Source organism: Cervus canadensis, chromosome Y, assembly GCF_019320065.1.
Source record: "Cervus canadensis isolate Bull #8, Minnesota chromosome Y, ASM1932006v1, whole genome shotgun sequence".
In the NCBI taxonomy this organism is placed as follows: Eukaryota; Metazoa; Chordata; class Mammalia; order Artiodactyla; family Cervidae; genus Cervus; species Cervus canadensis.
The window spans coordinates 1,890,787-1,914,154 of NC_057420.1; the positions used below are offsets into that span (position 1 = coordinate 1,890,787).

Here is a 23,368-nt window from a genome sequence, read left to right on the forward strand (position 1 = left end):
TTTCAATGAATTGGACCTTTTCATCAGCTTCAGCAATAGTCCTTCCAAAGAGTATTTCACGTTGATTTCAAGGAACTGAGTGGTTTGATCTCCTTGCTTGCATGTCCACTCAAGAGTCTCCTCCAGCACCACAGTTCAAAAGCATCAATTTTTCAGTGTTCTTCCTCCTTTTGGTCCATCTCTCACAACTGTACGAGACTAATAGAAAGGGGATTGACTCAACAGCCTTGGTTATATGGATTTTTGTTGGCAAAGTGAGGTCTGTTTTTTCACACACTATCTAGGTTTGTCACAGCTTTCCTGCCAAGCTTTTGCTTTTAATTTCATGGCTGAAGTCACCATCTGCAGGGATTTTAGAGCCCAAGAAGAGGATATCTGTCACTGCTTTCCCTTATGCCCCCTCTATTTGCCATGACATGTTGGAACTGGGTACTGTGATGAGTTTTCATAATATTGAACTTGCTGCCTGCTTTTGCATTCTTCTTCTTTTTCTCATCAGGGGTTCTTCAGTACATCATCCTATGAGCTTGTATCTCAACCAAACTTTCATTTCTAATCACGTGCTATGTGTAGAAGTTAAATAAACAAGGTGACAGTAAACAGCCTTGCCATACTCTTTTCTCAATCCAGAAATAGTCAGTTGTTGCTCTAACTGTTGCTTCTCAACCTGCATATAGGTTTCTCAGAAGACATGTAAGATGGTCCTGTATTCCCATCTCTTTAAGTGTTTTCCACAATTTGTTATGGTGCATAGACTCAGAGACTTTAGTGTGATCAACAAAAAAGAGGGAGCGGATTTCCTGAAATCTCTGCTAATTCTATGATGCAACAAATGGTGACAATTTGAGGTCTGGATCCTCTGATGTGTCTAAACCCAGCTTGAACATCTGGAATTTCTCAGTTCATGTAATGATGAAGTGAAGCTTAAAGGATTTTGAGCATAACTTCACTAGCATGGGAGATGTGTGCCATTGTGCAGTGATTTGAACATTCTTCAGTAGTGCCTTGTAAATAGAATTGGAAACTGAGATAAGGATTGGCCTTGACCAGTCCTGTGTCACTGATAAGTTGTCCACTTTTGCTGACATATTGAGTGCAGCACTTTGAATTTATCATCTCAGAATTTTCAAGAATTCAGGTGGAATTCCATCACCTTCATTAGCTTTACTGAAAGAAGTGCTTCCTAAGGCCCATGTGAATTTACAGTCCAGAAAGACTGGCTCTGTGGTAATGATCACTCCATCCTGGTTGTCTGGGTCATTGTGGTTTCTTTCTTTCTTTCGTTTTTTGCTACAACCCTTTGCATCATTTCCATCTTGTTGTGATCTCTTCTGCTTCCTAAGGTATTTCATATTTCTGTCCTTTATTGAGCCCATCTTTGTACGAAATATTTTATTGATATTCCCAGCTTTTTTTTTTCCCACTAGATCACTAGCCTTTTGCCATCTCTTCTTTTCTTATAAGTCTTTCATTGCTTTGAAGAAACCCTTTTTGCCTTTCCTTCCTACTCTCTGGAACTCTCCACTTATTTGAGGGTATCTTTCCCTTTTCAGCCTGCGTCTTCCTTCTCTTCTTTCATAAAAATTTGTAAAACCACTTCAGATAGACATGTATCTCTTGTGTCTTTGGGTTTTTGTGCTTGTGGGTTTGTTTTTCTTCTTTGCATAGCTTTGTTCACTGCATCCTGTACAATATTTTGACATCCTCCCATGGTTCTTGATGTACTCTGTCTAATAGATGTAAAACCTTGAAACTATTTGCTACTTCCACTGCATTATAGCTCAATATTCAGAAAACTAAAATCATGACTTCTGGTCCTATCAGTTCATGTCAGATAAATTTGGAAATATTTTCCAAATTTTATTTTGGCTTTATTTTCCTGGGATCCAAAATCACTGCAAATGGTCATTGCAGCCATTAAATTAAAAGACACTAACTCATTGGAAGGAAAGTTATGACCAACCTAGATAATGTATTAAAAAGCAGAGACATTACTTTGCCAAAAAAAGGTCCATCTAGTCAAGGTTATGGTTTTTCTAGTGGTCATGCATGGTGTGAGAGTTGGTCTACAAAGGAAGACAAGCAGCAAAGTATTGATGCTTTTGAACTGTGGAGTTGGAGAAGACTCTTGAGAGTCCCTTGGACTGCAAGGATATCCAGCCAGTCCAACCTAAATGAGATCAGTCCTGGGTGTTCATTGGAAGGTCTGATGTTGAAGCTGAAGCGCCAATACTTTGGTCACCTGATGTGAAGAGCTGACTCATTGGAAAAAGACCCTGGTGCTAGGAAAGATTGAAGGCAGGAAGAGAAGGGGATGGCAGAGGATGAGATGGTTGGATGGCATCATCAACTCGATGGACATAGTTTTGGGTGTACTCTGGGATTTGGTGATGGACAGGGAAGCCTGGCATGCTGCAGTTCATGGTGTCACAAACAGTCAGATACAACTGAGTGACTGAACAGATCTGCATATTCAAAAGGGATTTGATTGTTTTACATGGCTTTCCTAGGTGTCCACAACCTGCCTTTCTTTAGTTTAAGCCTGAATTTTACCATGAGAAACTAATTAACTGAGTCACAGTCAACTCCAGTTCTAGTGTTTTGTTGTTTGTTTGTTTTTCCTGACTTTATACTACAACTCCCTCCTGATTACTACCAAGTATATAATGAATCTTTTTTTCAGTATGGTCCATTTGATGATGTCCACGTGTCAAGTCATCTCTTGTGTTGTTGTAAAATGATGTATGCTATGACGACTGCCCATTCTTGACTGAATTCTATTAGTCTTTGTCTTGATTCATTTTGTACTCCAAGACCAAACTTGCATGTTACTCCAGGAATCTCTTGACTTTCTACTTTTTTATTCCATTCAACTATTATGATAAAAGTATTCTTCACTCCATTTCCTTTAAGAGCTATTGTTAATTGCCTTTGTGATTAACCCAGGGTTATGTCCTTTAAGTGCAGTTGGCTTACTAGCTAGCTAATCAGGTGGGTAACACTGTCTAGGAAGGGAGCACTGCAGCTGGAGGTCTGAGGTCACTGCTATGGGTGACACCAGTTCAATAACAATTCAGCACTTTCCACAGAGTAGCAGAATCAAGGACATATGATCTAAGGAGATAATCTAAGGAGATAAGGACAGATAATTATAAAGTCCTTAACTGACTATTAGTGATTATTAATTGACTATTAGTCCCCACCTCAAGACCAAGCAGTCTTAATGTGGGTAGGCTGTGTCCCAAGATTATCCTCACTGACTAAGGAAAGGTTATAGGTTAAAAGCATGAAGAGATGCTACTTCCATGGTAAAGAAAACAGAGACCTCTACTGGTAAACCCAGAGTCAAAGTGTAGTGCCAAGACTATCCTTAAATTGGACATGTGAAATAGCACTGCAATATAATTTCAATGGCTCCACGAACAGAAAAGGCAACAGAGGCCTTCTGCCCATTTCTCCTTTATTCCAGACATTGAGTTCCTAACCAGCCCACACCCAGTACTACATTCTGTACACTGTTCCTCCAATGTGGGGTGTTAGAAATGCCTGCCAGGAAAAGCTCAACCCAACTAGAATACCTTCTTGATTAAATGGAAATGGTAACTTTAGGAGAGGCCTAAGCTGATGTTTTGGGCAAACTCCACAAGATAGTGAAGGACAGGGAAATCTATCATGCTGCAATCCGTGGGGTCGCAAACAGTTACACCAAGGACATGAGCTGGTGACTGAACCACAAAACCCATCTAATTTTAAAAGCCTTTCCAAATTTCAACAGGATGGACTTTCACCCATAATCAGGCCCTTGCATGAGAGCTTGCAGAGAGTGATGACAGTATTCTCACTACATACCCTTTTTGCGTTTTGCAGAGCCATCAGGGGCCAACAGCTTTAGAATGAAAAGTATCAGTGTCATTTATGAGTAGAAACACCATCATTATAAAGAATGCAATGTCACTGGAGGTTTGTGTCATTCTACCTGTTCTCAGGCATCTCTCTTCTTAAGGATAGTAACCCAGGCTCAGCTCAATTGGCTCAACTTGCATCTGTTCACCTAGTCCTTACAGAGGCCACAACAAAATGGGGTCTTGAAAATATCTGCAAAGTTACAGATTCCTATGCTGTTGCTAAAACTAACCCCCCCCCCGCCCCGCCCCCCGACCCAAACACACTTTGTACAGTGATTTCATCTGCCCACTGCTCCCCTCTGCTGTGGATTCATACTCTGCTGCCACAATCATCAATATTCACACAAGAGTACTTTCAAGACAGGTAATTGCTTTCCATAATTAATTTATTCTTGTTTCCTTGGAATCAATAGATATCAATGACTCTGGTCAGTGAAACCACTTCAACTCTCAGAAATCTGAACTGTGAACTCTTCAACAAAATATTGTTTGGTGTTTTCAATGCAAAGGACCTTGCTTATTGAATGTCATAACAACCTCCTTGTGGCTTGGAAAAGAGCTTCTTTTCCATCCACTTTGGGGAATTCATGGCTGGAAGCCCTTTTAAGAGTGTTTCTTTAATGGCTGGAGACACTCCTGAAAGTGTTTTCAGCCATGAATTCCCCTAAATGGATGGAAAAGAAGCTCTTTTTCCTCTTCTTGCTGAACCCTCACACACTGAGTGTTCTTCCTCTCATAGAAATTCTTATATTCTCCCCACATTTCACGCTGTATCTTTTTTAGGGAATAGTCAAGCTTCATACTCTAAGACATTGTTGTTTTGTCCTATGACTCTACTTCCCCAGTCTGCTATAATTTTAGAATCACTTCACTATGCACTACTTGGGTGCTCATTTAAAAATGACACAATATTCATTTTCCAGGAAAACTACTCAACATTGCAGTAATGATAGTCTCTGACCTGAATCCTTATTCTGAAGAAGTTCAGATTGGTCAGTTCTGTGAAGACCAAAAATACCTCCTAGAGCTAACAGCAAGTGAAAGATGTCCTTATCATAATAAGAGATTGGAATGCAAAAGGAGAAAGTCAAGAGATACATGGAGTAGCAGGCAAGTTAGGCCTTGGAATACAAGATGAAGCAGGACAAAGACTAATCAAATTCTGCCAAGAGAATGCACTGATCATACCAAAGATCCTTTGACAACCAAAGAAGTGATGGCTTTACAAATGGGCATCACCAAATGACTCCTAATGGAGTCATCCTGTCTATATAATCAAGAGGGGGAAAAAGTATAATGTCAAGGAAAAAAAAATAAAGAAAGAAAGAAAAGAAAATTGGATCTCACTGTGGATCAGATTATCATCAACACACGGAAAAATTTAGAATATCAGGTGCACAGCCACTAGGACAGCCAGGGACTAATAAAATCAAATACCCTATGCGTATGCAATGCAGATGGCAAATGTATTCCAGACTTTATATCTAGCAAACAGAGTGCCTCAAGAACTAGGGAAAGAGGTCCAAAATATTGCACAGCAAGCAATAAATGAAACAATACCAAATAAATAGAGAAGTATGTAAAAGGATATACAAATGGCTGAAGAAAGAGGAGCAGCAGAAAGAAAGTGGAAAAGCAAAGGTACCCCAACTAAGTTCAGAATTCCAGAGAAGAAAAAGGAGAGATGTAAAACAATCCTACAGTACACAAGGCGATGTATATAGAAGAAAACAAAGAAGAGGAAAGACTAGTGATCTCTTCAAAATATCAGAATATAAATAAAACATTTCATCCAAAGATGGGTTCAGTAAAAGATAGAAACATGAAAGAAGCAGAAAAGATCAAGATGAGATGGAAAGAATACCAAGAACTAGGAAAAATAAATAAATGAATCTTAATGACCCAGATAACCAGAGCACTGTGATCATTCACACAGAGCCAGCAATTCTGAAGTGTGACGTCAAATGGGTCTTACAAAACACTGCTGTCAACATAGTTAATGCAGGTGATGGAATTCCATCAGTGTTGCATTAAATTCCAAAAGATGATGGTATGTAAGTGCTGCACTCAATATGTCAGCAAATGTGGAAAACATAGCATAGGTCACAAACTGGAAAAAGGCAATCATTTTCCCAGTTCCCAAGAGAGGTAGTACTAAAGAATGTTAAAATCACTGCACAATTTCACTCACACTCCAAGCTAGTAAAGTTATGCTGAAAATCTTTTAAGCTTTTCTTCATCATTACATGAACTGAAGAAGTACAGATGTTTAAGCTGGTTTCAGACACATTGGAGGATCAAGAGCTGAAATTGTCACCATATGTTGGATCTCAGAGTCATAGAAATAGCAAATTTCATTGACCACCCTCAGCAAATTTGGAAACAGCGGTGGCCACAGGACTGGAAAAGATCAGTCTTCATTCTAATCCCAAAGAAAGGCAATGCCAAAGAATGCCAAACTAACTCACAAATGCACTCATCTCACACATCAGTAAAGTAATGCTTAAATTCTCCAAGCCAGGCTTCAGCAGTATCTGAACCATGAACTTCCAGATGTTCAAGCTGCTTTTAGAAAAAGCAGAAGAACCAGAGATCAAATTGTCAATATCTGCTTGATCATCAAAAAAGCAAGAGAGTTCCAGAAAAACATATATTTCTGCTTTATTAACTAACTATGTCAAAGCCTTTGACTGTGGATCACAATAAACTGTGGAAAATTCTGAAAGAGATGGGAAAACCAGGCCACCTGGCCTAACTTGAGTAATCTGTATGCAGGTCAGGAATCAACAGTTAGAAGGGGACATGAACGACAGACTGGTTCCAAATAGGAAAAGGAGTATGTCAAGGCTATATATTGTCACCCTACTTATTTAACTTATATGCAGAGTACTTCATGAGAAACGCTGGGCTGGAGGAAGCACAAGCTGGAAAAAGATAGCTGGAAGAAATGTCAATAACCTCAGATATGCAGATGACACAACCCTTATGCAAAAGTGAAGAACTAAAGAGCCTCTTATGGAAAGTGAAAGAGGAGAGTGAAAAAGTTGGCTTAAAGCACAATATTCAGAAAACCAAGATCGTGAAATCCGGTCCCATCACTTCATGGCAAATAGATGGGGACACAGTGGAAATAGTGCCTGGCTTTATTTTTCTGGGCTCCAAAATCACTGCAGATATTGACTGCAGCCATGAAATTAAAAGATGCTTACTCCCTGGAAGGAAAGTTATGACCATCCTAAACAGCATTAAAAAGCAGAGACATTACTTTGCCAAAAGAGCTTCTTCTAGTCAAGGCTATGGTTTCAGATATGGTTTCCTCAGTGTGTATGCCCAGAAGTGGGATTTCTGGGTCATATGGCAGCTCTATTTGCAGATTTTTAAGGAATCTCCACACTGTTCTCCATAGTGGTTGTACAGTTTGCATTCCCACCAACAGTGTAGGAGGGTTCCCTTTTCTCCACACCCTCTCCAGCATTTATTGCTTGTAGACTTTTGGATAGCAGCCATCCTGACTAGTGTGTAATGGTACCTCACTGTGATTTTGATTTGCATTTCTCTGATAATCAGTGTTGTTGAGCATCTTTTCATGTGTTTGTTAGCCATCTGTATGTCTTCTTTGGAGAAATGTCTGTTTAGTTCTTTGGCCCATTTTTTGATTGGGTCATTTATTTTTCTGGAATTGAGAGCAGGAGTTGCTTGTATACTTTTGAGATTAATCCTTTGTCTGTTGCTTCATTTGCTATTATTTTCTCCCATTCTGAAGGCTGTCTTTTCACCTTGCTTATAGTTTCCTTTGTTGTGCAAAAGCTTTTAAGTTTAATTAGGTCCCATTTGTTTATTTTTGCTTTATTTCCAATATTCTGGGAGGTGGGTCATAGAGAATCTGCTGTGAATTATGTCCAGAGAGTGTTTTGCCTATGTTCTGCCTCTTAAGAGTTTTATAACTTTCTGGTCTTACATTTAGATCTTTAAGCCATTTTGAGTTTACTTTTGTGCATGGTGTTAGGAAATGTCTAGTTCATTCTTTTTCCCTCCTTTATTTATTTTTCTTTTCAGTGGTTTTGTCATTACATGATATTCAATCAGCCACAGATTTACAAGTATTCCCCAACGCCGAATCCCCCCTCCCACCATCCCTCTCACCCGGACTCCTCTGGTCTTCCCATGCACCAGCCGGAAGCACTTGTCTCATGCATCCCACTGCGGCTGGTAATCTGTTCCACCCATAAATAATATACATGCTCTTCTTTCAAAACACCCACCCTCACCTTCTCCCACAGAGTCCAAAAGTCGTTCTGTACTTCTGTGTCGTCTTTTTTGTTTTGCAGTATAGAGGTTGTTGTTACCATCTTGCTAAATTCATATATATGTGTTTAGTAATGCTGTAATGTCTCTAATCTTTCTGGCTTACTCACTCTGTATAATGGGCTCCAGTATTCATCCATCTCATTAGAACTTGGTTCAAATGAATTCTTTTTAAATGGCTGAGTAATATTCCATGGTGTATATGTACCACAGCTTCCTTATCCATTCATCTGCTGATGGGCATCTAGGTTGCTTCCATGTCCTGGCTATTATAAACAGTGCTGCGATGAACATTGGGGTGCACGTGTCTCTTTCAGATCTGGTTTCCTCAGTGTTGTATGCCCAGAAGTGGGATTGCTGGGTCATATGGCAGTTCTATTTCCAGTTTTAAGGAATCTCCACACTGTTCTCCATAGTGGCTGTACTAGTTTGCATTCCCACCAACAGTGTAAGAGGGTTCCCTTTTCTCCACATCCTCTCCAGCATTTATTGCTTGTAGACTTTTGGATAGCAGCCATCCTGACTGGCGTGTAGTGGTACCTCATTGTGGTTTTGATTTGCATTTCTCTGATAATGAGTGATGTTGAGCATCTTTTCATGTGTTGTTAGCCATCTGTATGTCTTCTTTGGAGAAATGTCTGTTTAGTTCTTTGGCCCATTTTTTGATTGGGTCATTTATTTTTCTGGAATTGAGCTGCAGGAGTTGCTTGTATATTTTTGAGATTAATCCTTTGTCTGTTTCTTCATTTGCTATTATTTTCTCCCAATCTGAGGGCTGTCTTTTCACCTTACTTATAGTTTCCCTTTGTTGTGCAAAGCTTTTAAGTTTAATAGCGTCCCATTTGTCTAGTTTTGCTTTTATTGCCAATATTCTGGAGGTGGGTCATAGAGGATCCTGCTGTGATTTATGTCAGAGAGTGTTTTGCCTATGTTCTCCTCTAGGAGTTTTATAGTTTCTGGTCTTACATTTAGATCTTTAATCCATTTTGAGTTTATTTTTGTGTATGGTGTTAGAAAGTGTTCTAGTTTCATTCTTTTACAAGTGGTTGACCAGTTTTCCCAACACCACTTGTTAAAGAGGTTGTCTTTTTTCCAGTGTATATCCTTGCCTCCTTTGTCGAAGATAAGGTGTCCATAGGTACTTGGATATTTATCTCTTGGCTTTCTATTCTGTTCCATTGATCTATATTTCTGTCTTTGTGCCAGTACCATACTGTCTTGATGACTGTGGCTTTGTAGTAGAGCCTGAAGTTAGGCAGGTTGATTCCTCCAGATCTGAAAGAGACACATGCACCCCAGTGATAATCGCAGCACTGTTTATAATTGCTAGGACATGGAAGCAACCTAGATGTCCAGCAGATGATGAATGGATAAGGAAACTATGGTACATATACACAATGGAATATTACTCAGCCATTAAGAAGAATGCATTTGAATCAGTTCTAATGAGGTGAATGAAACTGGAGCCCATTATACACAGTGAAATAAGCCAGAAAGATAAAGGCCAAAACAATATATTAACACACACATATGTATATATATATGGAATCTAAAAAGATGGTAACAATAACCCTACATGCAAAACAGAAAAAGAGACACAGATGTACAGAACAGACTTTTGAACTCTGTGGGAGAAGGCAAGGGTGGGATATTCTGAGAGAATAGCACGGAAACCAGTATACTATCAAGGGTGAAACAGATGACAAGCCCAGGTTGGATGCATGAGACAAGTGTTCAGAGATGGTGCACTGGGAAGACCCAAAGGGATGGGGTGGGGAGGGAGGTGGGAGGGGGGATCGAGATGGGGAACACGTGTAAATCCATGGCTGATTCATGTCAATGTATGGCAAAAGCCACTACAATATTGTAGTTAGCCTCAAACTAATAAAAATAAATGGGGGAAAAAAAAAGGCTATGTTTTTTTTTTCCAATGGTCCTACATGGATGTGAGAGCTGGACAGTAAAGAAAGCTGAGTGATGAAGAATTTATGCTTTTGAACTGTGGTGCTGGATAAGACTCTTGAGAGTCTCTTGGGCTGTAAAGAAATCCAACCAGTCCATCCTAAAGATCAGTCCTAATTGGAAGGACTGATGTTGAAGCTGAATTTCCAATCATCTGCCAGCTGATTCAAAGAGCTGTCTCATACAGAAAGACCCTGATGCTGGGAAAGATTGAGTGCAGGAGGAGAAGGGGACGACAGAGGATGAGATGTTTGTATGGCATCACCGACTCAGTGGACATGGGTTTGAGTGGACTCTGGGAGTTAGTGATGGACAGGGAGGCCTGGCGTGCTGCATTTCACGGGGTTACAAAGAGTCAGACACAACTGAGTGTCTGCACTGAACTGAATTTTTAAGTCATTGATTCTGTGGATCATAATAAATTGTGGAAAACACTTAAAGAGATGGGACTGCAGGACCATCTTTCCCATCTCCTCAGATACCTGTTTGAAGGTCAAGATGCAACAGTTACAACTATGTATAGAACAACTGACTCTTTCAGGACTGAGTCAGGAGTATGAAGAGGGTGTTTATTGACACCTTTTTACATAACTGAAGGAAATGGCAACCCACTCCAGTATTCTTGCCTGGAAAATCCCATGGACAGAGGAGCCTGGTAGGGTTACAGTCCCTGGGGTTGCAAAGAGTTGGACATGACTGACCGACTTCACTTTCCTTTCCTAAGCATCACACATCCTGAGATATGTCATGCTGGTTGAGTTATATGCTGGAATCAAGATTTCTGGCAGGAATATCAACAACCTCAGATATGCACGTGAATACTGCTCTAATGATAGAAAAGGTAAAGGAACTAAATAGTCTCTTGATGAGGGTGAAGGAGAAGAGTGCAGTCGCAGGCAGATAACTTGAAGGTACAAAAACTCAGATCACAACATCAGGTCGCATCACTCCATGGCAGATAGAATGGGAAAAATGGAAAGCAGTGACAAATTTTACCTTCCTGGAGTCTAAAATTGCTCCAAATGGCGGCTACAACCATCAAATTAGAAAGCAAATATTTATTGGCAGACGAGCTATGAGACATCTAGGCATGTGTGAAAAAGCAAAGACACCACTTCACCAGCAAACGTTTGTATAGTCAAGTCTGTGGTCTTTTTGGTATTTTTAAATACGGTAGATTGAGCAGGACCATAAAGGTGACAGAACGCTTAAGAATTTATGCTTTTGGAATGTGGTACTGTAGAAGACTCTTGAGAGGTCCTTGGAATGCAAGGAGATCTAAGTAGTCAGTCTTCAAGGAAATCAGCCCAAAATACTCATTGGAAGAACTGCTACTGAAGCTGAAGCTCTAATTTATCCATCAAATGCCAAAAGCAAACTCATTGGAAAAGACCCTGATGATGGAAAATATTGAAGGTAGAAGGACAAGGGTGTGATAAGAATGAATGTGTTGGATGTCATCACCGCTGATGCAATGGATACGAATTTGGGCAAACTTCGGAAGATGGAGGTTCATAGTGAGGCTTGCCTGCTGCAGTCCATGACATCACAAGGAGTCAGGTATGACTTGGCCATTAAACAATAAAAGGGAATGCCCTAATTTCATTCTTTCATCTTTATCTCTCAAGATTTTCCAGCAGCAACTATAAAGGATAATATCTTCTCTCCAATGTATATTGTTGTCTCCTCTGTCATAGATTAGGTAACCATTTATTTGGACCAGAGTTTATTTCAGGGTCTTCTATCTGTTCAATTGGCCTGTATCCCCATTTTTGTTTGTTTGTTTTTTGCCAGTTTCATGCTGTGTATTACTACAGCTTTGTATTACAGACTGAAATCAGGAAACCTGTATCCTCCTGGCCTGTTTTTTTTTTCTTTTTTTTTTCTTTTTCATGATAGCATGGCTATTCAAGGTCTTTTACATTTCCCAACAAGTTGTAAAAAAAAAAAAACAAATTGTATAGATCTGTGAAAAATGTCATTGTTAATTTCAAAGCAATTGCTTTGAATCTGTAAACTGCTTTTTGTAACATAGCCATTTTCACAGTATTGAATCTCCAAGTCTAAGAGAATGGTATACCTCACCATTTATTTTGTCACCTTTGATTTGTTTCCTTCATGCCTTATTCAATTTAGTGCACAAATTTTTGCCCAGGTTTATTCCCAGGAATTATATTATTCTAGGTACAGTGAATTAACGGGATTTCTTTCTTAATTTGTTTTCTTTTCTTTCTTTTTTTCTGATGTCAGTGTATAGGAATGCAAGTGGTCTCTGTGTGTTCTTTATAGCTGGACATTTCCCTGAAGTCATTGAGTAGCTCTCATAATTTTCTGGTTGCATCTTAGGATTCTCTGTTTGTAGTATCATATCATCTGCAAAAAGTGACAGTTTTACCTCTTATTTTCCATTTTATTTGCAATTCTCCTCATTCTCCTCCTCCTCCTCCGTCTCATTCTCCTCCATCTCCTCCTCCTCCTCCGTCTCCTCCTCTGTCTCTGTCTCCTCCTCCGTCTCCATCTCCTTCTCCTTCTTCTCCAATTGCAGCAGCTAGGTGTCCCAAGACTATGTTGAGTAACAGTGGTGAGAAGCGTGCATCTTTCTCTTAATCTTGAATTAGGGAGCATGGTTACATATTTTTACCACTGAGAACACTGCTTGTGGTGGGTTTATCCATGCATGGCCTTTATTGGTTAAAGAAGATTCCCTCTGTTCCCACTTCCTCTACAGATTTCATCATAAGTGGGTGTTAAATTTTGTCAGAAGCTTTTTCTGCATCTATATCCTAAACACATTCAATACCTCTCTTTGGAATACTTAGGTAGCTTTCTGTTTGTGTGCTTGTTTTTCCTCCTTTGGCCACATGATGCAAAGAGCTGAACCACTCAAAAATGTCCAGATGCTGGGAAAGATTGAAGGTAAAAGGAGAAGTGAGTAGCAGATGATGGGGTGGTTACATTACATTACCAATTCTATGGATGGAAATCTGAACAAATTCTGTGAGATAGTGAAGGGAAGCCTGGAAGGCTAAATTCCATGGGGTGGCAAAGAGCCAGAGCTGACTTACTGACTGAATAACAACAAATGCTCTCCTTCTGTTATTGGCAAGAGTAGCTAGTTTTGACTTCTTCATTTTCTATCCCACCTCACCCTATCTAGATTCTAAATTATGTTACGTCTACTCCTTATCATGTTGAGATTCAGCCATAGTTTGCTGGCTTTATTGTCACCCACCTGGCCCAACATTTGTGTGATTTTTCTACTCCACATGATTTAGTGCTATCCTAACCATTCACCAGCCTCCACATATTTTCCTCAGACAGTCTTTGTCTTGCCACAGCCAGATAAAATGATCACTCACTAGCTAAGTTGTGTGATAAAAAGCAGACTCTTGAGAACTGACTAAGAACATCCTCAATTCTACCTTAATCACATTCTTCAAATTGTTCCTTTAACTCCCCTTGTTCAGTCAGACTGATGTTTCATTCTGTTCTGTTCGCCTCGGTCTCACTGTGTGTGCATAGACCATTCTTCTTCTTTCCTTGATTTTTTCTTGCTGTTAATGTATTGACGCCTTATTTTATATTCCCAATGAAGCTTTTTTCTTCTTTGTCTTACACATTCTTATGTGATTACTATTCTAGATTGACCTGTTTGATGTTATTTGATACGATGTGTTCTCCAGTTGGAATAAAGTATCAGATCACATGTCTATTTTTGCTTGTGACCTTACTCACCTCTCTTCAGAATTAGAGGTCTGTATTTGAAAAATACAACCTGAATAATGGAGCAAAAAGAAACAAAATTTTAAACACATAAATCTTAATAAATTCTAGACTTGAGAGGAAAATTTCCTCCAAAAAATAAATATATTGTTTGCAAGTTAAAACCACCAACTTTGTATATCGATCCCAAGATCAGTTAAAAAATATCATCAGCTTCTTTAAAAACCATATTTTTAAGTAACTATCAAGAACAAGAACATAAAAAAACAAAAACAAACAAACAAACAAAAAAGCAATTCTCACAACTCTGCATCAGGAATAGTAACCAGCAGCAGACAGGAGCATTTCTACGTTAGAGAAACTGTGGTTAGAGTAAAAATATTTTTCATATTCCTTTTCTTGATAAATGGTAGTTGCTATTCTGTAGTGGGGATGTTTTCATCAGGATCCCTTAAATCAGGGTCCATGATTGCTCTTCAAGTGACTTATTGGTGAGGATTTCAAGGAGAAATGGAATGAGGTAAGCAAGAAATATCAGACAGGAGACAAAATCTAATCTCAAGTGGAGAGCAAATTGAACCACTTTGAAGATAACATTTTCAAACTTTATCACATTTTGAATTAAGTCATTTGCTTTCAAGTCACTCGCTGTGAAAATTTTACTCATGGAAATGGAATTAGCACCTCTCATGTAAGGAGGCTTTCATGTGACCAAAGGGAATTAATTAGTTTCAGACTAGGGGGCTTTGTAAACAGACCAGTGACCAGGAATTGTAGAAGTTGAAGGGTGCTGAATGAAAGGCACCTGGGTGGTACAAGAGGGATAGTCTGGATGCAGTCTTCCCAGCTTGCCACACTTCATCTCTTTTTTTCACAATTGGTCTTCATACTTATTGTATGCTTATAGAGGCTATTTCTGATTTTTGAATCACTACATATGAGCAGGAAGGGTGCTAAGGAGCAAAGTTATCAAATTGTTGTTATTGAAAATGCCTAAATATGAAAGAGCTTAGCAGTTCCAAGAAAATGGCTTGATTATGAAGATAATGGGAAAAATTAAAATTAGAAGTCAGGCCTTTGCAGACCCACATTCATTCCATAGTTCCACCTCAAGAAGTTTACATTTTATCTGCTATATGCAATGTAATCTGAGGGAGAAAATGTTATAGTTTAGAGTTTCATGGCTGCTAATCTGATAAATATCTTAAGTATATAGAAGATATAGACATATAAGGGAAGGTGCTTGTTCAAGTCCAGAAGGTTATTATTATGAGGTTTCCTCAGGCACTATCCACTTGATGAAATTTAGTACATTTTGAAGCTACTGTTAGTCTCACATTTCCCTCAGATTGGACAAGGGACTACACCAATCAACCTGATATTCTGTGCAAGCCACTATTTTCAATATCACCATTTTCCATATTTCCATTGTATTGTTCTCAGCAGCAGCAGAAGAAGGCAATGGCAACCCACTCCAATACTCTTGCCTCGAAAATCCCATGGACAGAGACACATGATAAGCTGCAGTCCATGCAGTCATGAAGAGTCTACATGACTGAGCGACTTTCCTTTCACTTTTCAGTTGGCAATCCACTCCAGTGTTCCTGCCTGGAGAATCCCAGGGATGGAGGCACATGGTAGGTTACCATCTATGGGGTCACACAGAGTCAGACATGACTGAAGCAATTTAGGAGCAGCAGGAGCAGTAGCCATAGTGCAACTGTTATTGATCATGCTGAGGTTTGACAGAGATTTTATTTTTTATCTTATTCTAGAGCTATAAAAATCTAGCTTTAATCTCTTTGATGAATATCTTAACAGTGAGCAATATTAAAGTTATCTGTCATGCTTGTGGCCCTATCTGTGGCTATTCATCAGAAAGAGTCTGTGTTTTACTATGTCAGGTGTTTATAAGCCATATGAATAGTTAGGCTAAAATGTAATTTACACTATTTAAACCTTAGCATAATTAGAAGATAGAGCAAAAAATGATGGTATTGAATATAACGCACAGACTTTCGACAGAGTACAGACATTGATACATTTGTTGAAGCTTTTTGATGTTTCTGGGAGCTTTTGAAGATCACAATATGTCTGATCTAGGTCTTCAAGTAACGACTAGGATTTGGTATGAGACACTGGACAAGAAGGGAAGGACACTTCATGCAAAAGGAACACTGACAAGACCCAGAATAAGAAAAGAATAAAACATGGAGTTTCAGTGTACCTGAATGACAGATTATGTGTAGACATATGTAATGGACAGATTTGACAGAAGAGATCAAAACATCCATTTTATAGATAAGGGAAATTATTCAATATATTTACTTGTAGAAGTGATAAGTACTGATGTCTCTTCTGTGGAGTAAAGATGTTAATAAACAGATTTTGAGGACCATGTCTGCCTTAGTGTCTTGGAATGCTGTATTTTCAACTTGCCTGGGATTAGTAGTATGAGTGGAAGAGATTGATGTTTGTCCTATTCCAGTTCTAGCTCATCCAGGAACTCTATCTTCAGGGAAACAAATTAGTGGCATTTTCACCTCCCTGAAGATTTCCAATAGACATAGGATGAAAGATGGAATAGGTGGTAGGCCCAAATACATCGGAACTATTGTTGAAATACAGCATCAGCAGCCAGAGTTTCACATAGTTCTAGCAGCATGATACAAAACATTTTTAATTTTCTTCAGCTATACATTATTCTAATTTGACACTAACCAGCCACTGAATGTCCTCACATGCACTGAAGATTCTGGATACATACTTAGGGTCTCTTCAAATCAGCACCAAACTATATTTCATACATTAACAGTAGGTACAAAGATTGGACTGGAAAAGGTCAGTTTTCATTCCATTACCTAAGAAAGGCAATCCCAAAGAATGCTCAAACTACTGCACAATTGCACTCATCTCACACGCTAGTAAAGTAATGCTCAAAATTCTCAAAGCCAGGCTTCAGCAATATGTGAACCGTGAACGTCCAGATGTTCAAGCTGGTTTTAGAAAAGGCAGAGGAACCAAAGATCAAATTGCCAACATCCGCTGTATCATCAAAAAAACAAGAGAGTTCCAGAAAAACATCTACTTCTGCTTTATTGACTATGCCAAGGCCTTCATTGTGTTGGTCACAATAAACTGTGGAAAATTCTGAAAGAGATGGGAATATCAGACCACCTGACCTGTCTCTTGAGAAACCTGTATGCAGGTCAGGAACCAACAGTTAGAACTGGACATGGAACAACAGACTGGTTCCAAATAGGAAAAGGAGTACGTCAAGGCTGTATAGTGTCACCCTGCTTATTTAACTTATATGCAGAGTACATCATGAGAAACGCCAGGCTGGAAGAATCACAAGCTGAAATCAAGATTGCCGGGAGTAATATCAATAACCTCAGATATGCAGATTACATCACCCTTATGCCACAAAGTGAAGATGAACTAAAAATTCTCTTGATGAAATTGAAAGAGGAGAGTGAAAAAGTTGGCTTAAAGCTCAACATTCAGAAGATCATGGCATCTGGTCCCATGGGAAATAGATGGGGAGACAGTGGAAACAGTATCACACTTTATTTTGGGGGGCTCCAAAATCACTGCAGATGGTGATTGCAGCCATGAAATTAAAAGATGCTTACTCCTTGGAAGGAAACTTATGACCAACCTGGATAGCATGCTAAAAAGCAGAGACATTACCTTGCCAACAAAGGTCTGTCTGCTCAAGGCTATGTTTTTCCAGTGGTAATGGATGGATGTGAGAGTTGGACTGTGAGGAAAACTGAGCACCAAAAAATTGATGCTTTTGAACTGTGGTGTTGGAGAGGACTCTTGAGAGTCCCTTGGGCTGCAAGGAGATCCAACCAGTCCATACTAAAGGAGATCAGTCCTGGATGTTCATTGGAAGGACTGATGTTGAAGCTAAAACTCCAATACTTTGTCCACCTTACGCGACGAGTTGACTCATTGGAAAAGCCCCTGATGCTGGGAGGGATTGGGGGCAGGAGGAGAAGGGGGTGACAGAGGATAAGATGGCTGGATGGCATCACCAACTCGATGGGCATGAGTTTGAGGGAACTCTGGGTGTTGGTGATGGACAGGGAGGCCTGGTACGCTGATATTCATGGGGTCGCAAAGAGTCAGACACGACTGAGCGACTGAACTGACTGACCTACTGAACTGACAAAGACTAACACTGTGCCTAATACTTATTAATAATGTTGCAAACCATGTCCAGCAGGGATAATTGGTTAGAAATTCCTAATCTTCAACTTGTTCTGCATGCCAGTGGGTTCTGTGTCCATTTAAGACTGGTTAATACCTGTTCTCTTCAAATTCATGTAAGGAAGCTAAATATAGGGTATATTGACTTGTTCCTGGGTAGAAGGTCAATACTACTAGCTTGTAGGTCTGTTTACTGCAAACGTCAAGGTAACAGAAGATCTGCAGCATCACTAGAGTTACTAGGAACTTGTGGGAGATGAGGTCTAGGAAACACACACACACACACACAAAGAAACTTGTGGGTCAGAAACAGAGATTTATGTTCCACTTCTCTGCAGTCTCTTTGATGGATCTAACCTATCTATACTGTCAATAAAGAATGAATCTTCTATTTTTAGGTGATTTATTAAAAAAAAAAAATGACCTCACTGAATTTTGAGGTAAATCAGATTTCTAGAAGTTAACCTTTTTTTTTTTTCTTTAATTTGTCTCTTATATGAATTGAATTACCCCCATCCAATATACTATAAACCTGCCTCTTTCACAAGTTCAACTTTGGAATTTCAGAAAGACCCTCTGGAGCAAAAAGCTTTTAGAGGTTGCTTTGTCTTGAAAGAGATGCAAGAAAACACGTGGACAATGTTTTCTTCAGCTCTAAACGTCTAATATAACGGAATGAAAAGTGGCAACCCACTCCAATATTCTTGCCTGGGAAATCCATGGAGAAAGAAGCCTGGTGGTTGACACTCCATGAGGAGTGTAAGTCAGATTGAACTAATTTAGGTCAGATTGAGAAAAGTTCTTTCTTTTCTGATATTATTTCATGTTGTTCACACTGAAGGCATACAGTTTTTTTTTTTTTTTTTTTTTTAATTTCTCTATACCTCTATTAAAGATAACTGCCGCCTGTGTGGAAAGTGTTGAGCTTCCTTCTCTCCATCCACAATTTGCAACTTCTTTCCTGTTACCTGAAATAAGGATTTCCATATTGTCTTGTCTCTAGAGAGTTTGGCCCATGGGATATTATTTTTCTGTAATTAATAGCCTCCTTCTTAAATGTTCCCTTGTCTGGAGCAGTATGGAGCACCATAGAAGACTCTGGAACTGAGAGGAAATGATAACTTTGAGACTCACATCAATCTCATCCTTATTTAGGATCAGGTTACTTTATCACTTAAACAGATCTTTCATGGAACCAGCGAACCCCAAGAACCATTCCTCCAAGTGTATTTGGATCTTTTTCCTGTCCTTTCAAAGTTTGCATGCCAATTTTTATGTCACAGGTGATAGAGGACATAGAATCCATTGTATTCCACAGTTCTATCCATAGTACTAATGTGAATCTTCTTCATCTCCTTTCCCATTAAGCTAGAAAATCTTTACCAAAAATGCATCAGGAAAGCTGAGAGTCCCATTTCTGAAGGAGTTCTCTGGTATTAGTGACCTTTTCCCTGCATTTCTTGATATTTGTCTATATCATACAGTAGTAATATTGATAACAGGTCATGGGGATGGTCACAACTGTCCCCATCAGAAACTCATAGGAAGAAGTGATAGAGGTATCATGATGCTCAAGAGAAAATGGAGATGATGTCAGGAAGACGGAAGGATGGCCTCCATCAAGACATATTTGAAAATGTCAGAAGCAATGGTCTAGACTCTTGATTGCTATAGTAAAAGAAGAGGGGCTGGCAAACGAGGTCATAAGTAACCCTGTCAGTTGAGTAAGGAAGAAGTTGAAATGTGTGGGTTAAATATCAGAGGAAGCTAATTCATCACCTGTAAGCAGTGTATGCAATGAGGGGGAGAGACTTGATGAGAACTCTGGCAGAAAAACAGGCTTTTTGGTATCTATGACAAATAAAATATGTACAACGGTTGCTGATTTCTCATCAGAGCTTCTTCCAAAATACTTTGTCAATCAGCCACTTAGTGAACCACTTTCCCATGGTCTCTCTTTATTTCCAACACTCCTCAAAAGCTTGGCTTCTCTGTGCTCTTGCATTTTTAATTAATTAATGTATTTATTTTAATTGGAGGCTAACTGCTTTACAATATTGTGGTGGATTTTGCCATACTTTGACATGAATCAGTCATGGCTGTACATGTATAACAGCATCCTGAATCCCCCTCCAACCTCCCTCCCCACCACTTCCTCCTGGGTTGTACCATAACAGCAGTCCTGAGTGCCCTGCTTCACTCAACAAAATTGCATTGGTCAACTACTTTATATGGTAATATACAGGTTTCAATGCTATTTTCTCATATTTCCCACCCTCGCTTTCTCCCGCATAGTCTCAAATTGTGTTCTTCACATCTGTGCCTCTTTTGCTTTCTTGCATGTACGGTTATCATACCATCTTTCTAAATGCCATATGTATGCATTAATAAACTACATCAGTGTTTCTTTATTGTCTTACATCATTCAGTATAATAGGCTCCAGTTTCATGCACCTCATTAGAACTGACTCAAAAGTGTTCTCTATTATTTGAGTCATTCAATGGACATGAGTTTGATAAACTCTGGGAGTTGGTGATGGACAGGGAGGCCTCGTGTGCTGCAATAAACGGGGTCACAAAGAGTCAGACACGATTGAGCAATTGAACTGAATATCCCATTGTGTATATGTATCATGACTTCCTTATCCAGTCGACTGCCAATGGACATCTAGGTTGCTTCCATGTCCCACTGAAACTGTGTTGCAATGAACACTGAAATGCACGTGTCTTTTTCAATTCTGCTTTCCTCAGTGTGTATGTCTAACTGTGGGTCATATGGTAGTTCCAGTTGTTTAAAATATCTCCATACTCTTCTCCATAGTGGCAATACTAGTTTGGATTCCCAGTAATAGTGTAGGAATCTTCCACTTTCTCTACAGCCTCTCCAGCATTTATTGTCTGTAGACTTTTTGATGGCAGCCATTCTGACCAGCATGAGTAGGCACCGCCTTGTGGGTTTGATATGCATTTATCTGATAATGCATGAGGTTAAGCATCTTTTCATGTCTTGGTTAGCCATCTGTGTGTCATCTCCAGATAAATGCCTATTGAGGTTTTTGGCCCATTTCTTTATTCAGTCATTTATTTTCTAGGTATTGAGCTCATGAGCTGCTTTTATAGTCTAGGGAATAATTCTTTGTCAGTGGCTTTGTTTGCTGTTATTTTCTCCATTTTAAAGTGTGCTTCTTCAAAGGGTGCTTTTTCACATTGCTTATAGTTTTCTTCATTGTACAAAAACTTTTAAGCTTAATTAGGTCCCAAATATTCATTTTTGTTTTATTTCCATTTCTCTGGGAGGTGGGTCATAGAGCATCTTGCTGTGATTTATGCCAGAGTGTGTGTTCTGCCTACATTATCCTCTAAAACTTTTTTTAGTTTCTCATCTCATATTTAGATATTCAATCTAATTTGAATTTAGTTTTGCATATGGTGTTAGGAAGGGTTGTGCTTTCTTTTACATCTAGTTGATCATTTTCCCCAGAACCACTTGTTAAAGACATCGCCTTTTCTTCATTGTAGATTCTTGTCTCTTTCATCAAAATTAAGATGTGCATAGGTGTGTGGACCTCTAGGCTTTCTATTTTGTCCCATTGATCTACATTTCTGTCTCTGTACTACTGTCTTGATGACTGTAGTTTTGTAGTATAGTCTGAAGTTAGGCCTGTTGATTCCTCCATTTCCATTCTTCTTTCTCAAGATTGCATTTACTATGAGAGGTTTCCTTGTGTTTCTATACATACTGTGAAAGTATTTCTTCTAGTTCTGTGAAGAATGCCATCGGTAACTACTTAGGGTTGCATTGAATCTATAGATTACTTTGGTTTGTATACTCATTTTCACTATATTGTTTCTTCAAGTCTGTTAATCTGGTATAATTCTCCATCTGTCTGTCTCATCTTTCATTTCTTTCAGCGTTGCTTTATAGCTTTCTATAAAAAAAGAAACAGCACATTCAATGGTGAAAAATTGAAAGCATTTCCTCTGAAATCAGGAACAAGGCAAGAGTGCCCACTCTCACCACAACTATTCAACATTGCTTTGGAAGTCCTAGACACAATATACAGTTTCTATGCTTATAATTATGTTTCTTTCTTAATGTAAATTTACACCTAAGTATGGTATACCTTTCCCTGCCATGGTGAACAAGATTGCTTCCTTAATTTCTCTTTCTGTTTCCTCACTGTTCATGTATAACAATGCAAGGGGCTTCTGTGTAATAATTTTTAACCCGCAACATTCTTATATTCATCAATTAGCTCTAGTAATATTCTCATGGTGTCTTTAGGGCTTTCTATGTAGTGGATCATGTCATCTGGAAATGGTAAGAGTTTCTTTTCTTTTTTTTTTTCCAGCCTGGATTCCTTCTCATTTATTTTTCTTCTCTGACTGTTGTGTCTAGGACTTCCAAAGCAATGTTGAATTGTTGTGGTGAGAGTGGGCACTCTTGTCTTGTTCCTGATTTTAGAGGAAATGCTTTCAATCTTTCACCATTGAATACACTGTTTGCTGTGGGTTTTTCATGTATGGCTTTTATTGTGTTGAGATATGCTTCTTTTATGCTTCCTTTCTGGAGAGTTATCATAAGTAGATGTTGAATTTTGTCAAATATTTCTCTGCATCTATTGAGATAATCATATGATTTTAATCTTTCAGTTTAATATAGTGTATCATATTGATTGATCGATTTGCAAATATTGAAGAATTCTTGCATCCCTGGGATGAAGCCCATGTGCTTATTAGGTAATGATGTACCTACCATCTTTTCAATATGTTGTTGCATTCTATTTGTTTCCTTGAAGCTGCAGGAAAATTTCCATGTCTATGTTTCCCAATCTGTTTAGTGATAATGGCCTGTTGTTTTCTTTCCTTGTTGCATCTTTGTCTTGTTTTTGGTATTAGGGTGATGGTGACCTCATAAAATGAGTCTGGGAGCTTATCATCCTCTAAAATTTTCTGGAAGAGATTGAGTTGGTTAAGTATTAGTTCTTCCATAAAAAGTTTTTTTTCTTGCTTTTTCTTTCTTTTTTTTTTTTTTCATATTAATTTCTATAAATGAAAAAAAAAAAAGTAGGATTCGCCTTTTGAAACCATCTGGTCCTGGTCTTTTGATTTATGAAATACTTGATTAGAGCTTTAATTTCCATGATTCTGATGTGTCTGTTAAAGTTTTCTATTTCTCTCTTGTTCAGTTATGAAAGATTATTATATTCTAAGAATTTTTCAATTTCTTCAACATTGTCCATTTTAGTGATATA

At 38.8% G+C, this 23,368-nt stretch overlaps 1 long non-coding RNA gene across 1 annotated transcript; it reads left to right on the forward strand.

Moving 5' to 3' along the window:
• Positions 1 to 2,176: 2,176 nt before the first annotated feature.
• On the forward strand, positions 2,177 to 17,969 carry LOC122436427. Its single transcript, XR_006268009.1, has 4 exons — positions 2,177 to 2,204; positions 10,297 to 10,386; positions 16,962 to 16,964; positions 17,894 to 17,969. It is a non-coding gene; the product is annotated as an uncharacterized LOC122436427 (long non-coding RNA).
• The last annotated feature ends 5,399 nt before the right edge of the window (positions 17,970 to 23,368 follow it).